This window comes from Nothoprocta perdicaria, unplaced genomic scaffold, assembly GCF_003342845.1.
Source record: "Nothoprocta perdicaria isolate Ctin4 unplaced genomic scaffold, notPer1 scaffold_117, whole genome shotgun sequence".
Taxonomy (NCBI): Eukaryota; Metazoa; Chordata; class Aves; order Tinamiformes; family Tinamidae; genus Nothoprocta; species Nothoprocta perdicaria.
Window position 1 is genome coordinate 142,397 of NW_020454283.1, and position 19,462 is coordinate 161,858.

A 19,462-nucleotide genomic window follows, 5' to 3' on the forward strand; every position below is an offset into this window, starting at 1 on the left:
GGCAAGAGGCTCCACAGGAGCCTGTGAACTTCACAGCTGGAGCACAGCAGTAATTCAGCTTTTCCAGCACCAACTTGAGACGAAACAAGAGCAAAGAGGGAAAGAAAAATCCAGAAATCGGCAGCCTAAGGACAGACCATCTCCAGGGACTTCATCCTAACCCTGTTAGAAATATAAGGCTGATAGATAGCCCAGCAGCTGCTATTCTTCCCAATGTTTTTATTTTACAGTCTGTGCTCTCCCAGGACTCCAGCTGGGACTCCACCCTCATCTAAGGGACTCCTGGCTGTCAGGCTGCATTTCAGTAGCTAGTTGCACAGGCCAATTTGTCATTTGATGTTGACCTGAGAAGTGGGGAAGGAGGGAAGAGAAAGCGGCCCCTTCTCATCGCAGCTAAGTGAGCAACAGCAGCAGGGCTGTGCACCCCAGCTCCCTTCCTCCCTGGACACGGGGGGTGAGGTCCCTTGGCCCTGGGGGACAGAGCTGAGCTGGAGGCCAGGCCATCATCATGCAAGGTGGAGCAAAGGACCAGGGCTCCTTTTCAGTTTGCCAGGGCCCACAAAATAAATTASAGAATAAAACCAGAATGACAGAATAATCAGCAGTTCATTTAAAATGTAAAATAAATAGGTAAATCCCCAGTTGGGTGGCAGTATAAATGGGATTCAGCTGACACTTGGTGATTAAATTAAACCCTAATGACCTCATGAATAATAGGCTACTGGATTGAAAATGGAGGGCAGTGTTTTCCTATGTGGGAGGCAAAGGGACAACATACYCAGCAAGAGACAGGCTGCACTTTCTGTCTCAGCCCTCAGCACAAACTCCCCACGTATGAAGAGCTGCAAAGCCCTAAAGACACCAGTGTCCCCTGTGGGACAGAGAACAGTGGGGCACCAAGCTGCTCCTCCTTCCCTGCCAAGCCACTGTGGGGGCATGGGGACCCCCATCTGGGACACATCAGTCCCCAACACCCCAGCCACTCCTTCATCCTCCTCTCTTGCATCACATCACCCCAAATCTGGTACCATGTTTTCTGATTCCCCCCCTCCTCCTCCTGCCCACACTCGCTGGTATTATGTTGGTATTATTAAAGGATTATGTTATCAGGACTTCGGGGCTAATGACAGCAGCTGCTTCTTGACCTGCAGTTCTGAGCTCATTCTTTTACTTATCAGCTACAGGCAGGGTTGTCAGTGACCCTGCTGCTACTASCAGCTAAATCTGCCAGTGTCCCAAGCTGCCTTCCCCAGGCTGGCCAGTCCCCCATTGAAAAGGGCAAGATCCCAGAGGAGAAGGGAACAGCTTCTCCTTTCCCAGACAAATCTTGCTCCACGGCAGCCCTGGGTTATAACCGATTAAAGGAGTTAAACTTGGTCATCATCCAAGAAAAGCAGGAAAAGTGACATTTTCACCTGGGCCCAAGCCCATAGAATCCTGTTTTGAGTCAAGCAGAACAAAACAAAGTCCATTTCAAAATAAACAAACCCAGACATTTCCCATAGGAAAACAAAAACTGAAACTTAAAATACTTCTCTTCCTGCCCCCCTTCCCCCACTCATTCACCACTTTGCACTCAAAACTTCAGTCTCCAGCTCTGCTTGGGAAGGATTTTCTCCCACCTCCAAGGCCTTAGGAACAACCCCTCACACCTGTCTGATGCCAACAACCAGCCCTTAACAGCAAAGCCAGTGGCACCTGGCTGCAGAAAAGCTGCCACCACTCACAGTCCTGGAGAGGTTTAAGCAAGCATGGAGCAAAGGCCCCAGTGCTGCCGTCTCAGGCATGACRGCCCCTGCTAGACACAGCTTGCCCAGGGACCAGCAGCTCATCCTGCCTTGGGAAGCTCTGTYCTAAGTCAGACAAGCCAAGAGAAGCTGCAGTATCACCCTAGGAAGGGAGATATGGTGCAARGGAGACCCCACTGCAGAACTAGTTCACTTACAGTTTCTTGTGCAAACGTTTTGTATTGTTTGACTTAAGCTGCCCAGATCTGCATCCTCTTGAGTCAATAGGTTGCCTTGCTTCCATGGTTTTCAGAAATGAGGGAGAGCAAAACTCAAACATACAGCACTGGGATGACAGAGACTACTGCAAGATGGCAAAAGAGAATAATTTACACGTCAAGGTGACACCCACTATGGTAAATTTTGGAATAACACTGTTYCATTTGTGCTGTGTTATAGCACAAAACAGCAATATTCTGGTAGGAAGCACACTCAGTTCCACACACAGAATCACAGAATGGTTGAGATTGGAAGGGACCTCTAGAGATCAGCTAGTCCAAGCCTCTGCTCAGGCAGGGACACCCAGAGCACAGGGCACCCAATCACATCCAGACAGGTTTGGAAGATCTCCAGAGAAGGAGACTCCCCAGCCTCCCTGGGCAGCCTGTTCCAGGGCTCGGGCACCCTCACAGTGAAGAAGTTCTTCCTCATGTGGAGATGGAACTTCCTGGGTTTCCCCTTGTACCCACTGCCCCTTGTCCTGTCACTGGCCACCACTGAGAACAGTTTGGCTCCTTCCTCTGTATATTCTCCCCTCAGGTACTTGTACATATTGATCAGATCTCCCCTCAGTCTTCTCCTCTCCAGGCTAAAGAGGCCYAGGTCACTTATTCTTTCCTCACACGATAGATGCTCCAGTCCCTTAATCATCTTTGTCGTCTCTTGTCCTGGGGAGCCCAGAGCTGCCCCCAATGCTCCAGGTGCGGCGTCACCAGCGCTGAGCAGAGGGGCAGGATCCCCTCCCTTGCCCTGCTGGCAACRTCCTCCTGATGCAGCCAGGAGCCCATTGGCCTCCTTGGCCACGAGGGCCCTGCTGACTCATGGATAACTTGTCAACAAGGACTCCCAGGTCTCTCTCTGCGGAGCTGTTGTCCAGCAGGTCAGCCCCTAATCTGTACTGATGCCTGAGGTTATTCCTGCCAGGTGCAGGACCCTGCACTTGTCCTTGTTGAACCTCATGAGGTTCCTTTTGGCCCAACTCTCCATCCCGTCCAGGTCCCTCTGAATGGCAGCACAGCCCTCCACAGTGTCAGCCACTGCASCCAGCTTGGTATCATCTGCAGACTTGCTCAGGGTGCACTCAGTGCCCTCGTCCAAATCATTGAAGAATAGGTTGAACAGCGCTGGGCCCAGTTCTGATCCCTGTGGGACACCACTGGCCACAGGCCTCCAACTGGACTCAGACCCATTTATTACCACCCTCTGAGCTCTGCCATCCAGCCAGTTCTCAATCCACACTTCTGGAGCTTTCCTAATGCGATGTTATAGGAGACTGTGTTGAAAGCCTTGCTGAAGTCCCGCTCCCTTCAATAACGCAGAGCAAACTCACTGGCTTGTTACCTTTTTGCCTGCAAGTGAAGGCCAAGCAGAAGCATTGCCACAGGCTAAATGACTGAGAGTTAGAATTACATTTTGTGTCTCTGTAGATCTTGAGATTTATTTCCTATTAAGATCAACTTAAGGCAATTAAGTGCCAAGTTAAGGCAATTAAGTACCAGCAAGACATCAAAAAGCTACGTAGCTCAGAGAAGTTCATTTTATAAATGAATAAATTCCTCTCTTGCCCTCAAAAACTGCATTTCGTTCCTGCTGCGCATGCCAAGCGCCAGCTCCCTGCGTGCCACGTCCTGCTTCCGAGGTCACCTGTGAGTGAGCGCAGCCCGGTTCCCCGCGGTTCCCTCTTCGCTCAGCAGTGGCCTGCGAAGACGTGGCTGCAGAAATCCATAAAGATACCGGTAATTCAGCATCTCTGCTTTTCATCAGAAACAGATGGAATAAGTTAAGTTTCTAAATGTTTTGTTAGACTGTACTACCCTCTGTTTCCTTCCCGCTGCTCTTCCTTCAATTTATTCCTAGCATCTGCACCCTCCCATTCTCTCCTGTTTTTCCAGGTCTCTTCTTCCATAGTGGTTCGATGTGGTTTATCTGCACAGCCCCACAGACTAAAAGCCCTGACAAGAAGCATCACTCATCATGAGAAAGAACCTTTATCCAGCCAACAGGATGAAAAATATGAAAGATACAGCCATTAAGAGACACTCAGCTCARCTCTATACCAAGGGCACTATCCTTCCGAGAGGAGTAGAGCCTGGAGGAAGAGCCTGGGGTTTCCATATACATCATTCCCTAACGCTTCACCACCTTCCACCCTGGCAAACAGCCTTCCCACTGCAGCCAAGAGGTTGGTAGTCAGAGAACTCCTGGGATTTCCAGCTCATGCTGCACGTGGAGAGGCTGCAGCTCCCAGCAGAGGTGCTGCTCAGACAGCCACTGCCTTGGCAAATGCCTAAGAGCAGAGTCCCATATGCTCCTGAAGGCTAAAAGCAGGCAATGCCTTCTGCAGCCTCTCCAAATGTCAGCTAATTCTGCTTCACCAGCGCCCCTAACAGCAGATAGTAACAATAATGCTAATAAAGAGGTTAAAACACCTCAACCAACGACTACGAAGAAAAGGGAGTTTAATTGGAAGTGTTGTCTGCAATTTAAATGTCAAAGGAGAAATCACTTGCGAGCTTCCCGCTGCTCAGGGCTATGAGCTGGCACTTACAGTGGCTGTGGAGGGAGACAAGGAAGAGTCAAGGAGGTGCCCCGTGTTCCAGCTGGTCCCTGCACCACAGCCCGCAGCTCGCACTCCTCCCACAGCATTTGAAGCACCGAGGATGAGCCCGCAAACCTGCCTTTAGCCCTTACCTGGCCACTCACCACACGCTTGGAGCTGGGCACCCAACTTTGTTGAGGTACAAGCAGAGGCACTTTTTTTGGACGAGTGATGGTAAAGCTAAATCTCTTTTTCCATGGACTTCGCTTAAGGAGAATGATCCTCGCTACATCAATACCCAGAACAAACCTAATTTTATAACTACACAGAAGCATATCCCCCTCCTTTCTCCCCTCTCCCACACAGGAACAGGGACAGCAGAAAAAGGCCTTTTCCTCCTCCATGATAAACTTCAGGAGGAGGTTGTACCCTGTGCCTCAATTCAGACAGCAGCTGATCCACGTGCCTGGAGGCAGACAGGATAGAGATGCACATGGTTACAAAGGCAGCTCATACACTTAGGTCACAGCACTGTGTTCAGTTTTAAAATCACTGCCACCGACATTTGTGCTAGTGCTGCAGGCAAGAGGACCGAATTGCGTGTTACACTTAGGCAGCTAGCTAGTCRCGTCCTTTGCTGACTGATCACACCTATTTCCAGTTAGAAGTATGTAAACTGCATCTGTTTGGAACATTTCCCAATCTACTGAAGATTAATGCTTTAAATCAACTGAAGGTTTGGGTGATTATTTTCAGGAAGGAAGGTTTCCCCCTCCCCAACAGACATAAAATGTAATTCAATTCTGGAAAATTTGAATTTCAAAAGCTGCTAACTTGAGTTCCATTTGGAACAAACCATCCACCTACTCTACACACACACCCGTATCTGCTTCCTGTGACACTCAGTTGCCACTTTTGAGCTGCCCGAGGTTGGACACCTTGCTGGCTTCAGCCATGGACCTGGCTTTGTGGCCCGCTGAAGCTCTGACAGCTCAATAGGCCAAGGCTGAGATTTCARCAGCAGTGGAAGATTGAGAAGGGGCCCTAATACATAAGCAAAAGGCACGCCACAAATATCTGAGCAAGCTCACAGTCACCCAACACAGAGTAGGCTCTCATTCAGACCAGGAATAAAGACAGGCTCCTTTATATCAGCCCTCAGTGCAGGGAAAGACAGGGAGACGGATTTTCTCCCCTTCAAGTTATCCTGATGCAGTCRCTGAGGAGGCGGCATTACGGGGGGAGACCCTGGCTGCCAGCCAGCCCCTCCGTACGCTGAGCTCTCCCAGGAACACGGCACACGCACAGCCTGGCACAGGCACTGCCCGGTCCCAGCAGCAGAGCAACCCTCGCTGCAGCAGCGGCGCACGGTGCTGCAGCTCAGCCCCTCGCACAGCTGCCCGAGCCAGCAGCAGACACAGAGYTGCTTCTGTGCTTTGCTCTCCGCCTCGTCCTCTTTCCCATGCAGCCCTCTTGAAGCAGGATCAGACTCCAATAGCAACAACAGGACAGCACTATACCACCCAGAGCCACCTTTCGTCTTCCCCTTCTGCCAAGKTTGCTAGCAGCTCTGAGCTCCCACACCAGTAAAAGGCACACTGTTTACATAAAAGATAGGCTCAGCACTTCACATTTCAAATGCTTCTGCTCCCTTTAAAAGGGCTGCAAAGCTTTTTCTCTCCCCTTTCAAACAATAGCTGCTGTAAYAGAAGTCACTCCAGGTTGGCATAGAACGGGACTGCAGAAAATGGGTGATGGTCATGGGCCTGCGTGTCGCAAGGAAGGGCTGGGTGCGCTTTGAGCACACAGAGTACTTGCAAAGCCTATAGCATTATTATTAACTATAATTAAAAGCAGTGTTCAGACCACAAGGATATTTTCTCTGTGTTTCTGCCCAGAAAAGGTGTGTTTTCAGAGCTGCCTCTTACCTGACCAGAGAAGGACCTTTCAAAAGCTGTTATTTGCTGAATTCTCCATTTGCACATCACTGCTTTCCAAAGCCTCACTGGAACCTCCTGGCGCAGAGCAAAGCCCAAACCAAACAGCATATCAAGTTCCACCACAACCAGCCCTTCCAGTGAGCACAACTGAGGTTTATATTCTGCACACTCAGCACAAACCTTGCTTGCCATGAAGGTTACACTTATTAAAATTCACGTACAGCATCTATTAAAAGTCCTGAAAGCTACAGACTTCACAATTTGATGCACATGGCCATACTCTGCTCTGCTGCACCATGCAGGTGTCACCCTGAATTTTGGTGAGAAGCTTCCCAGATTTGCCTGGAATAATGAGAACCAGAGCCTGGCTACAGAGGGAGACAGAGCAGGACAGAGGAATTTTATTCACGAAGTCTCTCTTCCACTTCCCCCATCACAGACCCTGCCAACACAAACAGAAATAGAGATAGAATAAAAACAGAATAGAGATACAATAAATCATCATTAAAAAACAAACAAACCTCACCCTCATGTTTCTACAGATCAAGACAGCTGAGAGCAGAGGATCCAATTTGTTATATAGAGAAAAAGCTGAAGAATAATGGTACCCAGAGAAGCAAAATAGCCTTTTAAAGAGCTTTTCCAAGCAGAGACRGAGGTACCAGGAAGAAAGAGGGACAGGGAGAACATGTCTGAAAGCACAGTTCTCACCAGTGTAGGTTGACCTACAACTGCTGTGAGAGGATAAAGAAGAACTTAAATCTGGCTGGGGCCATTCCAGCAGTGAAAACCTTCCTCTCCTGTCTCCCACCAAAGCAGATGCTTCCCCACTGGCTTCCCCAGGCACAGGATGAGGCTGCTGGAGCAGCAGTTCCTCAATACTTGATCTCAGTCAAGCCAGAGGTGTTTCCAAAACAGATAATAACACAAWAATTGCAAATATAGATATATATTAAAGGCATTTAAAAATCCCCAACGTGAAGCCCCCTCGCCTTGCACCAAACCACAGGGACATGAGGGCCTTTGAGACATTTCTGATCCAGCCTGCACTCGTGCTGCTCTGGAAGGCTACTCCTCACCCAGGATAATCAGCCCTTTGCTCAGCAGGGCATCAGAGTGTTTACAGATTAGTTTTTTCCTAAAGAATATCTACTCCATAAAACAACAATTAGCTGCACTCTGAATTTATGAGTGTAATTTGCAGTGCTGTTAAAGCATGGGCAGCCATGGCTTTAGTGCTACAGCTATTGTTTGTATTGCTGTGAAGGAGCCAGAATGGGGCACGCTGCTCTTTCTAGGGGATTCTGGCTGTGGAAAGGAGCCACTGTCGTCCTTCCGATGTGTGCAGGAGCCTCTCCAGCTGAGGGAAACTCTGCAGCCTTCACAGGGGCATGGGGAAGGTGCTGGCACTATTATCAACAACAGCAGTGTTCCTAGCATAGAGAAAACCAAACCCCCTAACAGGCTCCAGGCTGGGCACACACAGGGACTCCCCCTCACTCCAATCAAATTTCTTAAGTAAAAATCACTGGAGTGTGATAATTATCAGCTTAAATTTAGGTGATTCGAAGTGAGAGATAGGCATTAAAAGAGATAAGCCTTGATGGAGTTGATTTTCTTGCAGCTGAGAGTCCCTAATGACTATGAGCTCATTTACATATCTGACCACTCAGCACTGGCTCGTGCCACCTAGCCAGCAGTCTCCTCCCACAAAAGATAAAAAAGGCAGGAGCAGAGCAATTCCAGCAATTCCTTCACATCTTTCTCCCTGTCCTGAGCTCCCCTGGACTTCCCAGCCATGAGCAGCCAGCCACTTGCCCATGAGCCAAACCATGGATGAACATGTGCCATTCTGGAATGCTCACGGACACTGAACAGGCTGACTGTAGCATGAGGAAAGAGGCTCCTTTAGGATCAGCTGGAAAGCTGGTAAAGCTAAGACTTTTTTTATTTCAAAAGGAAGGGGGAAAAAAAAGTCTTTCTAGTTCATAGCTGCAAGATATTTACCTTAATGTTAAGTGACAATTGCTTGCAAAACAATATCACAGAAACTCCCTGAGGGTGGTTAATCAGAGGCTGCATCTCCCACTCTCTCCTGCTGCTAAGCACCAAGGTGCTGGATACACAACGTGCTGCAAGGCAGGGACTTGCATTCACAGGATATGACCAGCAGAGGCAGCTTGAGCTCCCATTTGGCTTCCAAAATCAAGAGTTTGGTGCCTTTGCAGGCTTAGACCCACAGCGTTTCCTTGGCTGAGAGCCAAGATTAAGGCTCCAAATGCTAGAAATAAGAGGCCTRTTACCAAGCAAAGCTTTTCTCAGCATTCCTAGGTCTGTCCCCAGGACCCCCCATGAGTGCAGACCAGTGCCAGCCAGGTCACTTGTAACCCAAGGGGACAAGGGAAGCAGGTCCCCCTTCACAGGCTCCTCCAGTAGCACGACTACGCCCCTAGGAAAGGCTTATGGAAAGCCTGGGGAACGTCAGATAAGCCCTCACAATACAGCCCACCTAGGTACAAAGTGCTCATGCCTCGTGGCTTGTACTGTCAGCATCAGGAAACTTCTGCTACCATTCTCCCCACCCCCTTTTTCATTTTTTCCTCATAATTGACTTACYGTAAAACATGCTGTGTCTCCTGCCCTAGGAAATATATTAAGAGCTGTATTGCGTTCTGTTGAGATGGGGCTTTAAATCCTTACTGCCTCATTGTATACACCTTATGGCATCATTTTTAAATGCTAGGAGCATGTCCACAGATTTATGCACATCTTTAAGGTCTAATTTACATAAAAAACAAGCACAGAGTATTCCTTATGTCCCAGGGCACAAGAGTTGCAAAGAGAACACCTAATGAATTAAGAGTGTTTGGATAAAACTTACAGAAACTCTTACATATGCTAATAAGATGAAAGACTGTAATTATGAGCTGAATTGTGTACTGACAGAAGTAGCTCTGTGCAAAAAGCGATACAATTTTTTCTGCATCCTTGAAGCCCGAATAACATATTGTGAGCAGATATTTTCCCATAAATCTATCTGTTTAAAGCCTTTTCAACACCCCTGGAGCACTCTGGATGCTAAGGGATACAATAATGACTTCTCAGCTGGTATAAATTTCATCTTTAGAGGTATCATCCCTTATTTGAGGGCACCTTTCCATTTCCTAAGCAGTGCTGATAGAAGGTAATTATAAACCTTAACTCCCATGATTTGGGTCATCAGCTGGCGTTCCCAGGAAAGGTGCATCTAAATGAGGTGTGTATGTGCATGCAGGGGGAAATTCTCACTGAGTTTCAATCCATGGATCTTTTCATCCAACATTAATTTTTAATACAAGAGGAACATAACTCTGTAACACAAAGCTTGGAAGCAATAGAGTTTGTGCAAACAGCCAGCCACAGGGAGACGGCGCTCCACAAACACCACCACCCATTTCCACAGCTGCTCAATTCCTGCATTAGTGTGAGCTGTGCTGAAAACCCAGTGCTTCCCGGCCCAGCGCTGGCCTGTGGGTGACATGGAGTGACACCGCCTGGGGCACTGCTCCAGGGTGCCAGTTTAGATCGTCATCTTTGTATATCACCATTCTGCAATGGTACCTGGTCCTACGACATGGGCCAGCAAAAAGCAGCACTTGCAGAAGCGCTGTATGAATGAATGAAGTCCCCTCTCTGCAGCCCAACACCTTGGTGCAAGTGGCCCTCTCCCTCTCAGGTACTCCTGAAGGACAACAGGAACGCCAAAAAGGACAATAATTCCCCATTCCTTAGAGGAGGAAATCAGCAGCATCTTTTATACCCCTAGTATCAGGATGATGACACATGAAAAGCTGATATTATCAGCTGCAGAAATGTTAAGTGAGCCGGTGCAGCCACCCTAGATTTGCCACAAGATACTAGTTTGGACCACTAGGAAACTAAAGGTTGACCAGGTTGAAATATTCATTCCTTTCCACTAGCATCTTCAGACTTTAACCTTAGTTCCCTGTGCTAACATGAAGGAGCCAGCAGCCTATTCTCCAAATACTTGCTTTGCAAGCAGGACACCCCCACCTCCTTTTTTCTTTAACAGATTTTGGGACGTGGTAAGGTAAGGTAAGGTGTAAGATGAAAGATGCTCCCTTATAGCTATAATTAGAACTCAAGATGAATAGCTTTAGGGCTCTAAACCACAAGATTATTTAACAATACAGAATCAATTGGCTATCTTAACATACCACCTGGAGTTTCAACATAAACCGAACTGAAATTATTACACAAGAAATATGCAAAGACTGCAGTCTTTGAGAGTCCTTCTTACTCCCTCCTAGCCACAGCGCTGAGGACAGTCAGCACTTTCTGCAGATCRATATTGCATTTGGATGTGACCACCACTCCAATTATTGCCTCAATTACAGAGGCAGGAATTTACCTCTGCACCCCTACCCTTTATTGGAAAAAGCATCTTGCATGTTGCCCAGTGAAGTGATACCTGTGGGAAATCATTAACCCACTAATTCGAAATCGATTTAAATGCCATTTGCCTAATGACATGAGCACTGTAAATTATCTGTAAAATGTTAACTTATAAAAATTATATATAACAAAATATTAATTGGCTTTTCCAAATGCAAGTTATGTCTAAAGCTTCATAATCCACATCTCTTTTTGAGAAAATATTAAAACCCACTTAAGATGCCTTTTATACCAAGAACAAGAGTAAAATCAGAGTAAACCCACTCTTGTGAACACTTCTATGTGAGCCTTTAYGCATTCATCCTGGTAATTAGAGGAAGAGAAGTCATGGGGAGAGGAAAAAATGGTTCTTTGAGTGTCTATTCAYGTTCTCAAATAAAATTGGTTTCAACCACACTCGCATTTTCAGAGGCAAAATTCCTCCGAGTGCAGAAACCACCACGAGCCCAGGCGACCTCGCACACACCTTCCCGGCATCTCCTTGGCAGGGACTCAGACCAGCACACTTTGAGCTAACACTGTGCAAGGAAGAACTTCTCTCTCTCAGCAAATATTTGAGTGACAGCTTCTCACCAGCTAAAGCATTAGCAGGAAATGACTATCAAAGTCTGTGGACAAAGTTGCATTTTTTTTTTTGCAGACAGTCAAGAGACATTGAAAAAGTTTCCTGTCAACTTCAATACATACAGTGCTGCAGTGCATAGACCTTCACATTATTTTCTTGTAATAGCATGTACCTTATCCACAAAAGATTAATATCTAGTCAATTGACTAGATTTAATTCTTTCTTTGAGCTGGATCTGCAGCCTTAATCTCTCGTGCAACACTCTTCCATTCCTCTCCTCCCCCAGGCACCTGCTCAGGATTTGCAGGGACACTCATCCACAACCACTCACAGATCAAGCCCATGCAGTTTCTCCTTCTCATGGGAACTGGGTAAAATGTCAGTATTTTTCAAATATTGGTATCTACCTACAGAAGTACAAGCATACAGAATTTAGAATTTAATTGATTCAAAGAGCAAGGGCAGCTGAGGAAACTGTGGTTTGCACCTTGCAGTCCTGGGGACTGGTGGTGCAAGAGGATGACAGGGCACAGACTTATTGTAAATCAGTATCTTGGCCTTGCTGTTCAYGAGAGAAATGCTCCAAGTGCACCAGACCCTCAAGAGAAGGAAAAGGGAGCAGGATAATTTTGGTTGCAGTCAGATGTTAAGCAAATCCTTCAAAATAAGACTCCCGTTTTTGGTACAACTTCAAGAGAAAAACACCATGGAATTACATGTGAACTCCATGTGAAAAGCCTGAGATGGGGCCAAGAGGCAGGGACCAGCACAGGGAGAGCTCCCAGGACAGGGACCAACCACCCCTGTGCCTAGGTAGAGCTGGCTTGCACACAAAGCCTGGTCTCTGCTGAAATAGAGAGCTGCGATGTCCAGCCCTCCCTCTCCCATTAGTGCTCCACTTAAGCCCATCCTTGCATTTGCCTGGCTGACAACTCCCTCCTTCTCCCTACCCAGCAAAGCCCTTCACCAGACAGTCCTCCCTAACTCCCTGCTAGAGAGGCACCAAATATAAACTGGGAAGAACTTGCCAGGAAAGGAAAGCTGGGATTTTTAAGATCTTCCCACTCCTTCAGCCACCCCATACATGCACACCCAAACAGAGCTGTTTTGTTCTTTGCTTTTGCAGCTCCTAGCTGAGAGTTAACACCTCCCTCCCCATTTGTTGCCACAGCTTGTGCAGCAGGAGCTTGATGCTGGAAACACTTTCCCCTGGGGATGCATCCAGCCCCTCCGACGCTGTCCTTCCACAGATGCCAGCAGGGCCCTGGCAGGCCAGGTGACAAATGCAACTGCGCAGAAAGAAAAATTGCCAGCTGAACATTGGCTCCATTCCCTGCTCCCCTAGTGAAACCAATCCAGTTGGAAGAATTTCTGCCTGCTGATATGCTAATATTTTAAATAAGCTTTAATTGGCTTCCCAATGCTGGCAGTGTCACTCCAAATATCCTGTGCCAATCCTCAGTTCTTTTCAGCTCCATCATGCTGTATCTCGTGCCCTGGCACTTCTGCTTGCATAGCCTGGAAAGAAATGGCCAGTTCCCCTCAGTCTGCTTGCCCCACTTATGCTATAAGATATATTTATTCTTCTGTGAAATCACAGCACCACCTGCTCTGATCATTTCCAGTTCCCATTTAAAATATCCCTTGGGGTAGGAGAGAAGAGAAAATGCAGTAGCCCTTGTGCCGGCAGCTTTCAAAAACAGTGTGAAGGAAAGGACACGTGGGTGAATGTGTGCATRTGAAACTTGAGTCATACACTGTGTTTAAGCTAGCATTTCTCTACAGCTCCTCTAGGGCTCATTCCTTGAGTTCATATTTATTTCTGCAATGACTCCTTTACCAGCTCCTGCTCCTCCTCTTTTTCCCCGATTTCCTTCCCGTACCCCTGTATCCCTCCCAGAGCATCCAGCACGGAGAGAAGGCCGCACATGCGCTTGCCTGGATGCAAGGACTCTAGCAGTAAAGGCACCAGGGAAATTCAAAGCCGTTTCTTCCTGGGTGCAACGCGAGGCCTTGCCTAGATCCCTGGGAACATCTTAGGTTTTATGTTTATTTCCCAGTGTGATCAYCAAGCAAGACAGCAGAGAGCCTTGTCACCATCCATCATGAGCTTCATTGTTTAGTGGTAAGATGTATTGCCCCCTTGCAGCACAACAGCATTCCAGCCGGAGCTCCCATTTGTTATGATCCGGCTGACTGGGACAGCTGTTCATGTCACTGCTGTAAACACTCCATTTGGAGCAGAGACAGCACGTCTTAAGTGCTAATAAATGGCACTGCAGGCTGCTGAACACACAGTTACCAGCTAGCCACCACCAGCCTTTTGTGGCCAGGTTCTTCCTCAGTTAGACCCAGGAGCTCGGTGGCAGCAACCATCAAGGCAACCCTYGTCCAAGTGGTACCTGCCCACCTCCTGCCAGGCCCTTAAAACACAACAAGGGTATAAGAGCTGGAGCGAGGCTGCAGAGCAGCCACAGCTTCACCCCATGACCTGCCACATCCTCCCCAGGCACCCCGTTAACCTCATTGGGGGGCCCTCAGAGCACAACTAGTGACTGCAAAGCGCACAAAGAACTGGCTGCTCTGCAAGATGTTACAAGGCCCAGCAGGTTACAGCAGCTTTCTCAGTTGAAAAGGAACAGGGTCAGAGTAGTGGTGCTGTCAGAAGGAAAAAACAAATAATAATAAAAAAKAATAATAATAATTTWAAAAATTTACCTGTCTCCAAGTGACAGGACGGAGCTGCATTGGCTCTCCTGCGGCCAGCTTTGTTAGAAACTGCCTCAGTAGATCAAAGAGCATGAGGGAAAACTTTGCAGAAAGCCCTGGTACACTTCTCCAGGAACATACACCGTTAACCTAGGGAAGACAGGATTAAAGGCTCAGCTAGGTGGCTCTAACCTGGTGTTTCCTGTGCCATTTACAGGTMTTCTCTGATCTCAGGTTTTTACAAGACTGCTTAGCGTTAGTAAGGGTGGAATACCTTCACAGGGCAGCCTTGGGTTGCCCGGGAGCCATCAACATGCCTTTCTGGCCAAGAAGGAAAATAGTTCAAGGCAAAAACCCAAAAGTCTGCCCTGGTATCTGTGAGTTCCCTCAGACTGCCAGACTATTTCAGCTGTCTGCCAGCAGCACAGTGTCACTACAACTGAGTACCTCACCTCAGTGTAAAGATAAAAAGCAGGTACCAAACATGCACAAAGCACCACCTTGTCAATGCAGTTTCTCCGCATCTCCTCATAGCCTTTCAGCTTAGCAAGGAATCACTCCAGCCAGAAGTTTCTCCTATCCAAAAACAAAGAGCTGTAAAGAAAAACCCACAGGTGGAAGATGCGTTAGCACTTCTGGGCTGCATCCTGTTGAAGAGACAACCACAAGCTCAGGCAACGTGCAAGGAGATGAGCCACTGCTGCTCTCTCTCCAGTGACAAGACAATATTGGCCGTCAAACAAACTCCTTGAAGCAAAGCAGAGCAGATGTGGCAGGCAACAACAAACTCATCATGCTCTTGAACACTGCCAAGGGACACCTTGAGCTTTTCATCATTCTCCCACAGCATGGAGCCATCCTGACAAGCAGTGCTTGACACAGAGAGAGAAGCCGGGTCCACCCTCAGGCAGACRGTTGCAGGCAATCAGCTTGAGTGCTGATGCTTAATCAGTTTGCAGGCTTCTTCCTTCTCCTTTGCTAGTCTGCAAAGGGCTTAAGCAAAGACCAGGTTACCAGCCCTTGGGAAGAGTTCCCTGGACCTGCACAAAGCAGCTGATGGGCAGGGGGGCAAGTTCAAGAGAAAAGACCCAAATCTTGAGTTGTGCCCAACAACACAGGACCCTTCATCCACCAGAAAAGCTGAGCGTGACAAAGGCCATGAGCTGGGAAGGCAAGTACAGGAGTACTAGTGCAGCAGCCATGGTAACCTTCCCTTGCAGTCACCCTCACTCAGTTGAAAGGGCATTAGCTCTACTGACCTTTACCTCAAAACAAACAAAGCCCCAAAATATAGAGAAGCAAAAGGAAGCAAASAAATAAGGCACATGTACTCCTTGGCTGTGTTAACCACAGAGCCTGGGTTTTCCCTACACCAGGCTGTGAAGGGTGCCATCCCTTCCCTAATCTGTGGTTCTGTCCATTTAGGAAATAACTTCAAACAATCACAGCCAGGGGTGAGATATTTGTTAGCATCCCATCTCCATCACCTGCATCCCCACAAAAAAATCAGGGCTCATTGGGGATGGTTAGCAAGACATCTGCATGAGTGTGTGTAGCTAAGGCGAACACAATCAAGTACATACAAACGTTAACATGAAAAAGCCATGAGGTAGCAAGAGCTCCTCTTCTCGCCACCAAACCACCTGAGCCCCAGCACTGTTGGGGCCATGTTTCAACACAGCCCTTCACAGGCTAGGTGTCCTGACCMCCATCCTGGGGAGGACTTCCACTGAGAGAAGAAGCGACCCAGCAGAAGTCGCCTTTTGTTAGGATGGAGGACATTCCTACCGCCTGCCTAAATCAGAACCCATTTGTAATTTAATTCAACCTCCTCCCCTTCCCATCCTGAGCTGCTGTTTACCAGCAGCGGCTGCGCTTTAGCGGCAGGCAGATGGCTCCCCTGGACTGAAACGTCTGAAACGCACAAACGCGCAGCTCCACCCTGCAGAAGGGCTTCTCTGCTTCAAAGCTGCCTTCAGACTTGGGCCGCTGGCAGCCTTGGTCACCCCTGTCCAACATGCATTAAGCCATGTTCTCATCTAGGCTCTTCTTCTCTACCTTGCTACCTGCCAAGTCACCGGCCTAGCTGCTAACGCTCCYGCTGCCAGACTGCCTGGCCTTTCCTAATGCTTGTTGTGTGCAGCTGGCTAGAATGTGACTCCATGCTGAGCTCTGAGGGCAATAAATTTCCCCTAAGTTGAGGAAGAAAGAAACACAAAGAAAAAAAAAAAAAAAACACAATCAAAAACCAGATGCACAGACCTTCCAAGCTCCTGCTGCTCAGAGCTCACTTTGTTTCCCCCACTGGTTTGCAMCAAAGAAAACCCTGGCACCCATCCACTCCATCAGCACCACTCTGCAGCTCTGGGGTGGGCACAAGGGCCGCGTAACGCGCACCCAGGTCTGCCAGATCCCTGCTCACGGCCCCTGCACTGCTGGGACTGCCAAGGGACTCAGCTGCAAGGGCACAAATCGCTGGGGAAGGAAGAGAGTGAGTCACCTTCTCCCAGAGAGCCGGATGTTCCTTGCAAGGGAAGAGTGTTCCTGGAGATCTGGGAACACCCAGGATATCTGAGGTACACAGAAAGCCGTGGGCTGAGCTGAGGTCCCCGCTCAGTGCCCAGCAACGTCTCCATCTGCACAAAGGCAGGCAAGGAGCCCGCATGGCACTGCAGCCCCTCGCCAACACAGCGCGTGGGGCAGGGTATTTAGGGAGGGAGGAAGATAAGGAGAGAGGAGCACGTGTGAGAGAAGAGCTGAGGGGCAAGACGTGTGCCCACGGGGGCGAGAAAAACCCCGAGAGTGCCCGACGGACAAGCCCTGTTCACCTGGGGCTGCGAGGCTGAGTGTCAGCGTGGGATTTACACACCGTTCCTGCGCATAGATCATCTGCGAGACGCGACGGGAGCTGCCCCGGAGCAACCAGCGCCCAGGGCGACGCCTCCACCCGACCCGGCGGCTCCCGGCGCCTCCTGAGGGGCTCGGGCGCGTCGCGCGGCGGCGCCCTCTCCGCGCCCAACGGTCACCGCGGGTGCGCGCGCCCCGCCCCCCTCCGTGCCCAACGGTCACCGCGGGCTCGCGCGCCCCGCCCTCCCTCCGTGCCCAACGGTCACCGCGGGCTCGCGCGCTCCGCCCCCCTCCGTGCCCAACGGTCACCGCGGGCTCGCGCACTCGCCGCAGCGGAAGGCGAAGGAGCCGCGCGAGGCAGTGTCAAAATCTTTTTATTTACAACAGTCTCCAAAGGCCAGGGGACACCGAAAATAGCGGCGGCGGGAGAGGCCTCAGGAAGGCGGTCCGCGCGGGGAGCCGCGGCGGGCTGCGGTGAAAGCTCAAAGCAGAGGTGCCACAATGGGGAGCACGGTTTGCACCCGCGGGGACAAGGCAAGGGGTCCCCGGCCCCCTTCTGAGGGAACTGCGCAGTTTTAGAATGATCCTCCCTCCCTGAAACATCAACGTGCATCCTTCCCATCAGGATTTCCCAGAATAAAATGAGCTGGCMGTGAACAGAAATACTTCATTTCAGTGTGCTACACCTGCCAAATTGTGTACTTCTTTAATAWAATAATTGCAGCAAGAAGATTGTTTTGAAATGGAAAATTGGAGCCTTCCTTTTCAAATAAGGGTGGGATGGAATATTTTGGTGGCACTGGGCTGCTGTGCTCTGGTGTTTACAGACATCAAAATTGATACCCTTGCGGTAAGCATTTTAACACAATAGCAAAATCCTCTCTCAAGCAGCATTCACTACGTTTCCGTCCGTGCTTTCCAAGTGCCCTTGGTGTGAGCCGCTCCCCCCAAAGAGGTGAACGTTGCTCAGCAAGGTGACGTGCCCAGGAGCTCATCTGGGTGACGGGAGAGTCATTAGAGAATGAAGACAGGCAGAGGAGGAGGAGGAACGAATTTAGGGGAGCATCTGCTGCCCAAGCCATGCCAGGCAGGTGCTTCTTATTGCTCGGAGCATCTGCCACGGAGCACTGACTCCCAGCAGGGCTGGCAGCTCCACCTTMGCATTTGTTCACATAAACCCACTCATTTTTCTGCCTCTCTAATTTTAGGATTGTTTTCTAATAGCAGGGAGAACCCTACCTACCGGGAGATGGATGGGYACCTGTGCCAGTGATTTACTGTCTCCACAAGTGCCTGGGGAGATCAGGGCACCGTAAGCATTTTGGGGAAGGCTGGGCCTCAGGTCTCAGTCTCTTCCACTACAGAGCACATGGAGAAAACATCAACCACTCTCAACACCAGCTGTATAAATGTCCAATTAGCTCTCCAAGAAAAGACAAATGACATCATTATGGTTAGGTTTTCAGCTCACCAGTGTCCAGCAGGTGTTTGTGGTGGAAATCATGGTCTAGGGGTGCAAGAGCATGGATCACCTCATCGCTCTTCTGCCATCCTAGCAGAATCTGGATTCTCTGCCATTTTCCTTGCCTGAGCTTCTCAATAGCCTTTGTGAATCATCTGTGACAGCTCTGCGCTTCTCTCAGTCTCTCTCCTTCTCCTTTTAACTGCTCCGGCCACTGCTTTCCCAGCACACTCCTAGTACCAACTTGGACATACAAGGACAAAGTCATATCCTGCTCTTGCTGTTACCAGGCCGCCTTAGTGCTCTGGCTGGGCCTGGGCGAGGAAGGAAGATGACAGCCCGTGTTTTCTCCTGTCTGCTCTGGGAAACGGGAGACAAAATCTGTTAGATGCTAAGAGCTCTACCTGCAGCAGCCCAGCAAACTGCTGGCAACTTCTAGCACCCTGCCAAATCAGACTGTGGAGACATAAAAGGCTTGCCACACTGCTCTGAAGTTAATTTTTGCCTTCCAAAGCATCTGAGAATAGTCCCAGCATGGTGTGCTGGAGGTGAGGAGCTYGCACAGCCTTTTTATAGTGAACAACAACCTAGGATGCCTGGGGCTTGAACGAGCTTTACATTTTGCGGGATTCAGGGCAGAACTAGGCTTTGCTTTATGATCCTTCAAGGCTTCTCCGTGCTCACGGAAGGAGGGTCGTTGTGCAAGCCTGTGCTTCATTCCTTCCTCTCCTGTCTGCTGACCTGGAAATAACCGCCTGCTTTCTCACTCTGCGGAGGCTGAAGCAGCAGCTGGATCTGGGTCAAGCTGCCAGCACTGGCCTCCTCCGCAGCACTGGCTCTCCCTTGCTCTGTCCCTGCACCTGCATTGGTTGCAGTGCTGCAGGCTCTCAGCGGGCTGCTCCTGCGTGCAGCCCCACAGGGCCCCTGAGGACATCCTCA

The 19,462-nt window shown here is 49.3% G+C and overlaps 1 long non-coding RNA gene across 1 annotated transcript in view; it reads right to left on the bottom strand.

Annotated features, from left to right (window-relative positions):
* LOC112959574 overlaps positions 1–17,097 on the bottom strand; it is a 35,002-nt gene extending 17,905 nt beyond the window's left edge. Inside the window, exons 1-2 of the long non-coding RNA XR_003251636.1 lie at positions 17,043–17,097; positions 14,224–14,364 (exon numbers count right to left, since the gene is read on the bottom strand). This is a non-coding gene — a long non-coding RNA (uncharacterized LOC112959574). The remainder of the gene's footprint in view (positions 1–14,223; positions 14,365–17,042) is intronic.
* Positions 17,098–19,462: the final 2,365 nt, after the last annotated feature.